General features: G+C 41.5%; 1 protein-coding gene across 1 annotated transcript in view; it reads left to right on the top strand.

Annotated features, from left to right (window-relative positions):
* The first annotated feature begins 240 nt into the window (after positions 1–240).
* SMIM15 (small integral membrane protein 15) overlaps positions 241–10,435 on the top strand; it is a 69,786-nt gene continuing 59,591 nt past the window's right edge. Inside the window, exon 1 of the mRNA XM_085631502.1 lies at positions 241–380. The gene's annotated coding sequence lies outside the window, so the exon portion shown is untranslated. The remainder of the gene's footprint in view (positions 381–10,435) is intronic.

The raw sequence follows: 10,435 nt of genomic DNA, 5'->3' as shown, positions 1-10,435 counted from the left end.
AATTTGTCGGAAGCATAGCCAAATTGTGAAAAAGTATTTCAGCACGCTACCTCATTATTAAATCTCTTGGTTGGTTACCAGGTTAAGATGGCCGCCATGGAAAAGCATTACTAGCTTCCAGTTAGTCCCATTTCTATTGCCATGTTTTCCTCAGACCGGGCTTCCTGGGTGTCTGCTTCCTTCGGCTCAGGTTCCCTGCAGCAAGATCGGGGGATCTGCGAAGAGTTTCTACACTGGGCGGTCTATGTGGGAAGGAAAATAGGGTTGTTCCTGCGGTAGTTTGATCGGGACAGATTGGTGTGAGACTTCCTTCCGTCCTTGGTGGCTGCAGCAAGCTGGTCTTTGTTTAACAAGAGGGAGCCCCGCTCTGTCTGCATCGGGTGAGTTATTTGGAAGAGTTCAGCGTGGAAGGTTGCCTCTTAAAATATGCGTGGATTTGGCTGTCGTGGGCCCATTCGATTAACATCTCGGAGATCTTGGCCCTCAGCTCTGCTTTACTTGGAGTGTCAGACCCAACCAGGCTAGTAAAGCATATCACACAGGAGACAGGACGCACCAGACCGTCCTACATTGGTGTCACAATCGCCATTCTGAAACCAGGAATTATTATGCGGATATCATGAGGCCCCTGTGTGATATCAGGGAGACCCATCGTGATTACAGGAAGCCTTGTACAAGCGGAAATTCATAATATACTGTCACCAAGCCATATTCTTATGTCAGTCGTTTTTGTATGACATGTAGCTTATGATGCAGAAAAGCCCTGCTATGAAGTATGAAAGCCTTGTTTTGATGGATTGAAGCCGTCTTGTGGTTCTATAAGCCCTGTTGTGATATGAGAATTACCCATTGTCGGGGTGGTGTGTTACCGTTCACAGCGGGACGTATCCTTGGATGTTGAATCCAATTGCATTGTCATAAAGCCATGTTGCAAGTTTATGGAACCTTTTTGTGATGACTGAAATTCCTATATTCATACAAAAATCTGTTCCTTTGATGTAAAGAACTTTTTTTGTGAAGTTAGTGTTATCAATGTCCATATTGTGAAGTTAGAAAAAGCCAAATTGTTAGGTGTTTTTTGGAGTCTATTATGAGGCTCTATCTGCCATCCCTAACTCTTTGAGTAAAAGCTATAATGTCCGTTTGGTTGTATATGTGTAATATTTGTAGTGTCCAAACCTAGCCAAAAAGGCAGCAAGGCAAAGGTCAAAGGCAAGTTACAGTTAATGAGTGATAGGAGAGATGGTTATTGGATGTTTACTCCATTGTGATGTAGTGGTCTTTGAAGAGTTTATTTGATGTTCTACTGATTTTTATAGCTCATGGCTGCCCGAGTAGGGGCTTCCCAGCGCTACCTACTTCTGCTATGAACACCTCCAGCACAAAACTCAGCCTGCAAACTGCCAAGTCTTCAACAGTTTCCTAAAACACAGGTGATTAGGGATTTTATGCAGATCTGTAGGCCAATTATTTCACAACACCGGAGCTATCGCTCAAAAGAAGTGTCCTCCCTTCCTCGCCAGTCTAAAGCAGGGTACTACCACCACATTTGAGTCAGTTGATCTTAATGTCTTGGTCATTATCATCTGCATCGAGTACTAATGATAACCCAAATGATTTCACCACATCTGCCAGTGGCCTAACATATATATTAAAGAGGGTAGGACTTAGGGCTGAGGTGCATCTTCAATTCTTTTCTAAATTGGAGTAGCGCTGGGGCTGTCTTGATAGACACAAATGTTTCAGTTCCTGGTTGCGTAAATGGAAAAGGCCTGCTGCCTTGTTTTTTCAACTTTACACTTAGAGGCCCATTAGAATGTCAGGCGGATCGCCATCACCCGCATGGCGGTGGCGATCCGCCCAACATTCTTTCCCGCCCTCATGCCAATTCCCCCCCGCCATATTACTATGGCGGGGGGACCCCGGCGGACGGAAAGACCGTCTGTCCGTTTTCCGCCAGTAGGCAATCCGCCCGATTGCTTACCGGGCGGAAAAGCTGTTAACATGGTGGCGGTGTCTGGTAGACACCGCCATCCATAATAATATGCTGGCGGGGACATGCCTTTCCGTGGCGGCGTGGCATGCGGACTTCGAAATTGGGGGCCTGTAGCGGGCCCCCAGGGATTCTGGGGGGTGCACATGGGGGGTACCTATGGTGCCTGTCACTTTGTGTATTGAAAGGCACAACTTGATTTTGTGGTATTGCGGCGGGCGGTGCTGAAAGCACCACCCGCCACAATGTCATGAATGCAGGATGCGCCCGCCAGTGTGGCGGGCGCATCCTAACTGTTGTTGCGGGACCGCCGCATGCATTGCGGGCGGTCCCGTTTCCCGGGGGTATGGCGGGCGGACATAGTCCGCCCGCCATACTAATGACCCCCTTAGTCTCCAGTCTATTGGTGTCCTGGCTGCGGGTGTGCCAAGCCACCAGAGACGTTGAGCTTCTCTGCAAGAGAAGCAGGGATGTTGCTCGTTATGCCTGCTTTTTGGTTTTAAACTTTCTGTAAATATGAAGACAGTTACTTTGTCAGTAGATCAAATTGTGAGGAAATCTCGTTTAAGTTACGGGCAATTATTCAAGAGAACCTCCAGTGATGTTACAGTAGTCTACAGTGACCCAATATTATCAGTATAGTACCATAACATTATGGCTTCAATAATGTCTGACAAAAGAATTCTGCCCTAAATATCTTTTACAAAAAATATTGCCAATTGGAGTTAATAATAGAAAATGCACAGCCAATGGAGAGACATTTTTGTAAATGATAAAATAATATTCATCCTACAATATGTATGTCGGACAATATTTTTTGTAGTCAAGATTTTGGCAACCATAATACCACAAGAATTCACATGAGATGAGGTTCAAACACAATAAATGGTGAAATGGTTTTTGATTGTTAGGAGTGACATTTACTGTTGCCATCCTTGGTCTCATTAACACACAGGCAGTAAGTCCATACGTAGCAGTATGATGTCCCTCATAAATCAATAGGCTTTACCTTTCTCATAAAAGCAGTAGCTTATTTCCTAAATTGGCAGTGTTGGCAACTTAAAGTAATATGCTCCTTAGAGCAGCTGTTACCTTTCTTTCTTGAGTGTCAGTACCTTATCCCTCATCTAGTTCTTTTGCTCCACTTATTTTTCATCGGATTGCCTGTCCTACGCTTTCCATAATCTTTTATCTGTTAGCTCCCTGAAGCACACAGGGTTACTTTTGTCCAGCAGCATCCAAAAATGCCCATCAGCATCCCATTTTTGAGAATGGCTTGGTCCTCTAGAATTGCACCATACTGTAATAGCATGTCACACCCTCAGGCTTGTGATATAAGCCAAGTTGATCAAAAACGTAAATGGCTGGATCGGGAATCGTCCATTATTCACTGCAAATTGTACTATGAGATCAATATGAGGATCACAGTAGCATTTGCGATACGTTGTGTTGTACGACGGGGGCACAATGTGAGGGTAAGAGCAGAGTCTGGCACTTAATAAACATTGAATTGAAAAAGCATGGGCAAAAATTGTGCTAATCTTCTGGCTCTACATTAAGTAAAGGAAACCCAGTTGTATCAAGTGGGTAGGAGTAGGCAGTGCATGGTTGGGGAGGGGGGCATGGAACTTGTGTTAGGTGGGTTGGGTGATGATAGATAACCAGGGCTACTTATGGATGGATAGGTGAAGAGAGTTCAGCAACAAAAGTTGAAGAAACATGGGTGATAATACTTTGTTATTTTTTACTATCATGCACTTGATATCACACTTATGCCATCTGTAAGTGCTGTGCTAACTGGTGAAACTATTGCCCTCTTTTATGCTACTAATTTTACTGATCTCTGAAGGATGGACGATTGATTTGGGATTCAAACTCATGACCTGCAAATTACTAGATGTCCGCTTCAAGCATTCCATTTATTGTCCTGTCTTGGAGATAACAAAAAAGGTGGTGAACAAAACGTACAGGGACAGGGTAATGAGGTTGGCGGTGCAACAAGAAGGACGACCGGAGGGGTTAAGAAATGACAGAGGGGCAGTTATGGATATCATGAATAGGGTTTTCACAGAAGGGGTTGGGAATGGAGGGTGGCTGGTTGGTAGGTGAAAGCAGAACTGTGTGCTATTACATAAAGAGTGAGCCTTTCAGTAGTTTGATAGGAAGAGGTGTGCTTGAAGCAGGAAAGGATTGTGAATTCATGGATTAAACATGAGTGGCATTAAGGAGATGGGTAACAGGTTGCAGCAGGTGATGGGTTACTCAGAGTTAAGGATTGGTGAGAGCCGATTAGTGACCTAGGTGGTGGGTGGCAATAGAAGGCAAGCTGGGACAGGTGGCAGATTTAGGGGGGCCGTCGATAATAGGAGATGCAGTGAACGGGTGACAGGAAAGACTTTGAGTTGCTTAACAGGTTGGGTGATGGAATGGATAAATGAGAGAGGGAACAGCCACGGGACGGGTAACACAGAAGATGATAATTATAGCTGGCAGGAGGACCAGGAATAATTGACTGAAGAGCATAGAGATCTAGGGGACAGGAGAGTATGGTGTTATAAATAGGAGGGAAAAACAGTTAAGTGCCAGGTGGTTAAGGGCGGAGATAGGAGAGGTGTCTGAGATCTGGATTTGAGTGGCAAAAGAGGGCAAGAAACAAATGTGTGATGTAGGAAGTAGAACAGACTAGGAGACAGGATGGGGATGAGTGATAGGAAAGTGTATTGAATCACCAGTTACTGTGATTACTGTTGGAATTCCTACATGGCACTTGTTGGAGGAAACATTTTTTTTCTGCTGTGCTGTTAAAACATTTTCCCCTTTCACCAGATTTCAATCGGAAGTTAAAGCACCATTTTAAAATCGTAGAAGGTTTACATTGCTATATTCACTGACTAAGAACTCAACTGCGTGACTGAAGAATACAGGGATTGGGTGACCTTGGAGTGTGCAGGTGAACAGGGTGTTACAGAGCATGGACAACATCCCTCTATTACCATAGATCATCCTTGAAGTGTGTGCTGCTTGCTGGACTTTGTATGTAGATGAGAACTTGTCTTACCACATACCTTCATTTTTAGCCTTTAGACGTACAAGATAAATGACCAATTCTGTCTTTTCTTTCTCACTTTTTCAGTTGCGCATCAGGGAGCTCTTCCCCAAGGTATGTGCTGTGCTCAAGCACAAGCATCCCGATTCTTCGGTTCTTGTACAGGGTCAAATAGTTCTGGAACTACTAAAAGGTGATGACTGATGTCACCACCACACTAGCTGGGTACACTTATGTTGCAGCTGATTGGCTAGTAGGAGATTTTCCAGTCTTAAGCAGTGATTCAGCAGAAGCAGTGTAAAATTGTGTGCACATACACAAGTTACCCACCACACCATAAACTTTAATCAGTAATATAATTCACAACAACACAGAGTTTGGGCCCATAAAACTCTATAATCACTTACAAATCATGAGGTCCTCCGATAGATCTTGGTAAGAGCTAATAGGGACTCATAATCAGAGACGGAAGCCATTCCTGCATGAGGATCTGTAATGAAGAAATGCCTGTCTAACAACCAATAATCAATAACCATAACTTGTCGACAATATTCATCAATAAGTAAAACAAAACTCAGTATAGTTATCAAGGAACTTTTATCTAAACTTCAATATGAATGGTCAATACACAAAAACACATTTAGAATTTTTATTTCTTGGTTATTCAATTGATTACAGGTAAATTCATAATGCAGTCATGAGTTTAAAGCAAAATACATCATAAATCAAATAACGAGAGAGAGAGAAGGAAAAAAAAAAAGAAGAGAAGAATCATGCATTGCAATTTCAGTATGCAATTTTCAGGAATAATACGAACCGAAGTTCTAATGTAGATTATCAGGATTGAGACGCAAAGGTGGACTAATGCATAGCATGCAATAGTCTGAATAGTTAACCCTTCAGCCAAAAGGTTTGACTTGCTCAGCTGCACCAACTGATAAAGTGCAGGGGAAATCAGGAGAGTTCATTTCAGGATAGTCAGAGTTTGGACTGACAGCATGTCATGTCCAAGAATTGCAAGGAAAGCCGCCGCACTTACTTTTCCCACAATCTTTTTATACCTCGAAATGTTCATCATTCAAGCCCACAAAGTAACTTCTGCACAGTTTTACTTGATTTTATTGGTTGAGATCCATGGTGTGATCGTAGAATGATCATTCTTCAGCCCAAATCGTCCAGAACCCTCACGTAATACCTTTGTTCCTTGTATACAGTTTTCTAAGAATGTACAATATTCTTTTCACCTCGGAAATAGGAAGCACGCTTGCAACTTAACATGTCCACACTCTCGCTTCCGAGTTAGCTTGCAACAAAGCTGAAACATTTGTTCATAGAGAGAGGATATTCAGACTATAAGAAAGAAACTTCAGTGATAATACTTGTAAAAAGAGCATTCAAGTCAGCAATTTATTCTTGTTTGAAGGAAATAATGAAGGACAAGATACATTTCTCTGAGGCCTAAAGTAGAAAGACATAATACATTTTAAGGCCTACATGAAAACCCCAAAACGTACTAACTCTTTAAAACATTTGAAAAAACTTAAACGCATAAGAATCTAATATATCTACCATTTCACTATTTTCATAAGCATAGTCTAATCATATTTCATTAACATACAGTTTCTCTTTGCAGTTTCAGATTTACGTTTTGAGAAAACATAGCAAGACACATTTGTAGTGAAGACTGGAAGCAGGATGATAGTTGAGATGTTTATTGTAGTAACATAATACAGGAACACGCAAGTGCCAGGGAACACGACTTCACTCCTCCACACCGTATCCTCGACTCGCTACACTCTCGAACCTTGGAACCATGACACTTCTAGTAATGACATACCAGTATTCTATGAGGTAAGCATACCCACATAGAATACATAGATATACACAACACATCCCCCCTCCTTAACAACACATAAGACAACACTATGCAAATAATAAAGCATACAAACAACAACATCTAAAAAAAATGATAAAAGAGAAAAGAAAATAACAAATACAACTAGATAATTATACAATACATCACTTTATATAATCTTTTAACCAAACTGACGGAACCCTATTTCTTTTGGAAACAACTACACCTTGAGTATTAATAACTGAAGCATCTTGAACTACCTCAGGAACAACAGGAGAGTCTAGCACAACTTCAGGGACAACAGAAGACCCTTCCCCTCCTGTTGCAACAGAAGCAAAACCACGCTGAGAATCCTGACTATTCAAAAGCGTAGTATTGAGGTCACCCCTAGGCTTAGAATTTTCCAACAAACCATCATCTGAAAATATCTGGGACTGTATACTACTATTATGAAAGAAATCCTCCACCCAATCATTATCCGAAGCAGCAACGTCCCGTTCATCATCTCGTACCTCATGGTTACTATGGTCTAATGCCACACTCTTAAGATTCCATACTTTACCATCAGATAACCTAACAGAATTGCATAGCACCTCAACAATTTGCTTCGGTGTATCAAATTTACTCTCCCCCTTTGGGACCCTAATAGGTTTCTTAACTCTAACCCAGTCCCCCACCTTCACAGATATAGGTTCCACACCATGACAAACATCATAAAATATTTTACTCTTTGTGTGAGTAAAATCCAAATCATTTTTGACTTGTACAGGAGACCAACTCTGTACTTCACCTTGGAAAGACCAAAACGAATTAAACTTACACCGAGGAATTCTACCCCTCATCATAATAAAAGGAGACAAATTTGTAGATGTTTGAATGGTGACCCTATACGCCCAGACCGCCTTTTGTACCTGTAGCTTCCAATCCAGTTTTTTATTCATAGCAGCTTGGATAACACCTTTTAACACTCTATTAAATCGCTCCACAGTACCATTACCACTCGGGTTGTACAACGAGGGGGTTTTGTGTCTAACACCACACCTTTCAAAATACTCCTTAGTTAAATTAGATGTGAACTGCACCCCATTGTCACTAAGTACACACTTCGGAAGTCCTTCTGTAATAAAAATGTTATCCAAAAACTCTAAAACTACCTGGGTGTCTACTTTATCCACTATTTTGACCACTGGCCACTTAGAAAAGAGATCAAGTAAGACCAATCCATACTCTTTTGATTCACCAACCGGTCCAAAAATGTCCATGGCTACCGTCTCCCAAGGAAGATCAGGAATTAAACCATCAGACATCGGAGGTCTTAGGGTCTTTAAGGATTTATCAGCAGCAGAACAAACAGAACATGACTTGACAAACTTTTCAATTTCACTATCGACCCTAGGCCACCAAAAATCCTTCTTAACCACCAATTTCGTCCTGACAATTCCAGGATGACCCTCATGACACAACTGTAACACTCTCTTCCGTAAAGACTTAGGAGGAATAATACGATCACCTCTCATCAATACATCCTTGTCACTGGATAATTCAGTACGTACCTCCCAGAAAGGTCTCAACTCTGCTTTAACTCTGTCTTTCCTAGGCCAACCCTTACATATAAAATCAGAAACCAAACCCAAATCACCATCTTTATGCAACTCTTGTGACCATTCCGTTTTGGTAATAGCTGGAACACCTGAGTCAAGAACCAAGGCAATACTGTAACTACTCCATGGATCATCAACACATTCCTCCAAAGGAACAGGTAATCTGGACAAACAGTCTGCAACCAAATTGTCTCTACCAGGTACATAACAAATGTTATAAATAAATTCTTTCATGCGCATGGAAATCCTTGCCAACCTGGCCGAAGCTCCCACACTACCCTCCGTAGTTAAGATACGCACTAAAGGTCGATGGTCAGTGCGAATAATAACAGGTTTGCCCCAGAGAAATGCCCGAAAATGCTCTAAACCCCATGCACAAGCTAAAGCCTCTCTTTCGATTATTGGATATTTGCTCTCTGCAGGAGATAAGGCCCTAGAAGCAAATAAAATAATTCTCTCCTTACCACTTTTACACTCTTTTTGTGAAAGAACAGCTCCAAGCCCTTTATCGCTCGCATCTGTAGTCAGTAAACAATCTAAATTCGGATCAAAACTACTTAGGGCACTAACATTTTGTAAGTCGCACTTAATCAGTGAAAACTCCCTCTCACAATCTGGCGACCATTCAAATTTAACCTGTTTCTTCAAGAGAGAACGAATATTAAACACTTTTGATGCAAAATTAGGTATGTATTTCGCACAATACTCAGCCATACCTAGAAATGACTTAACTTCGTCTTTAGATTCTGGAGCAGGTGTCATGACAATAGTGTTGATAAGCGAAGGTTTCGGTTTCACCCCTTCTTCACTTATAACATGCCCAAGATACGAAACACTTCTTTCACCAAATTTGCACTTAGACAACTCCACAGATAACCCAGCCTCCTGTAAAATGTGCAAAACTTTATGCACAGTAGCATCATGCTCCTCCCTATTTTTTTTTGCAATAAGAATGTCATCTTGAAAAAAAGAAACTCCATCTAATTTCCCTAGAAGTTTATGCATTAATCGTTGAAAAACCGCTGCCGCTGATGCCAGCCCAAAAGGCATGCGTCTAAATTGGTAACAACCAAAAGGAGTGACAAAAGCAGTTAACTTCCTTGATTGTGGTTCTAACACAACCTGATGATATGCTTTAGAAAGATCTATAGTGGAAAACCATGTAGCCCCTTTTAGTGAGGATACCATCTCATTGATTTTTGGGAGTGGAAACTTTTCTACTACAATATTATTATTTAAATGGCGCAAGTCAATGCAGAGACGGATTTTTCCATTCGATTTCCTTGCGACAACGACTGGAGAAATCCACTCAGAAGTGTCAATTTCTTCAATGACCCCTTTTGATAACAACTCTTTGAGTTCATTATTCACCTCCTCCCTTACCAACATAGGAATGGGTCTTACTTTATGTACCTTGGGTTCCGCACTATCTTTAAGTACGATATGATGTTCGAATCCTTTAAGTGCCCCCAACTCCTCGTTGAAAACAGTAGGGTAATGTTTCCGTAAAACATCACCCATTTTACTCGTTTCATCCAATACCAACACTTTTTCGTGACTATTGGGATCTAACACAATGTGTAAGCTCTTTTGATCATGCCATCCCAAAACGGAGGGTCCAAGTTTAGAGACATATAGCTTGCCCCTAGCTAACCTTCCCTTAAAAAGAAACGTAAGCCATCTGTAACCCAACATGTCAATTTTCTCCCCTGTGAAACTTACCGGGTTGACATCAGAAACATTGAGATAATCACCTATTTTATCTACAAAATTTCTTTTCCATACCTCTTCACATACAATAGTATATGGTGACCCAGAGTCGGCATATACTTTCGTGACTACCCCTCCCAGGGATACTTCACAAATAGGTTTGTTCCTTAAATGACTCTCATCAATGTTTAAAACAAAATTCCCTTGTAAATTTTTAACACAAGTCTCCT

Source organism: Triturus cristatus, chromosome 2_1 (genome assembly GCF_964204655.1).
Source record: "Triturus cristatus chromosome 2_1, aTriCri1.1, whole genome shotgun sequence".
NCBI classification, from domain to species: domain Eukaryota; kingdom Metazoa; phylum Chordata; class Amphibia; order Caudata; family Salamandridae; genus Triturus; species Triturus cristatus.
Note: the sequence above shows the minus strand (reverse complement) of the source record. Positions and strands in the feature narration are given on the sequence as shown.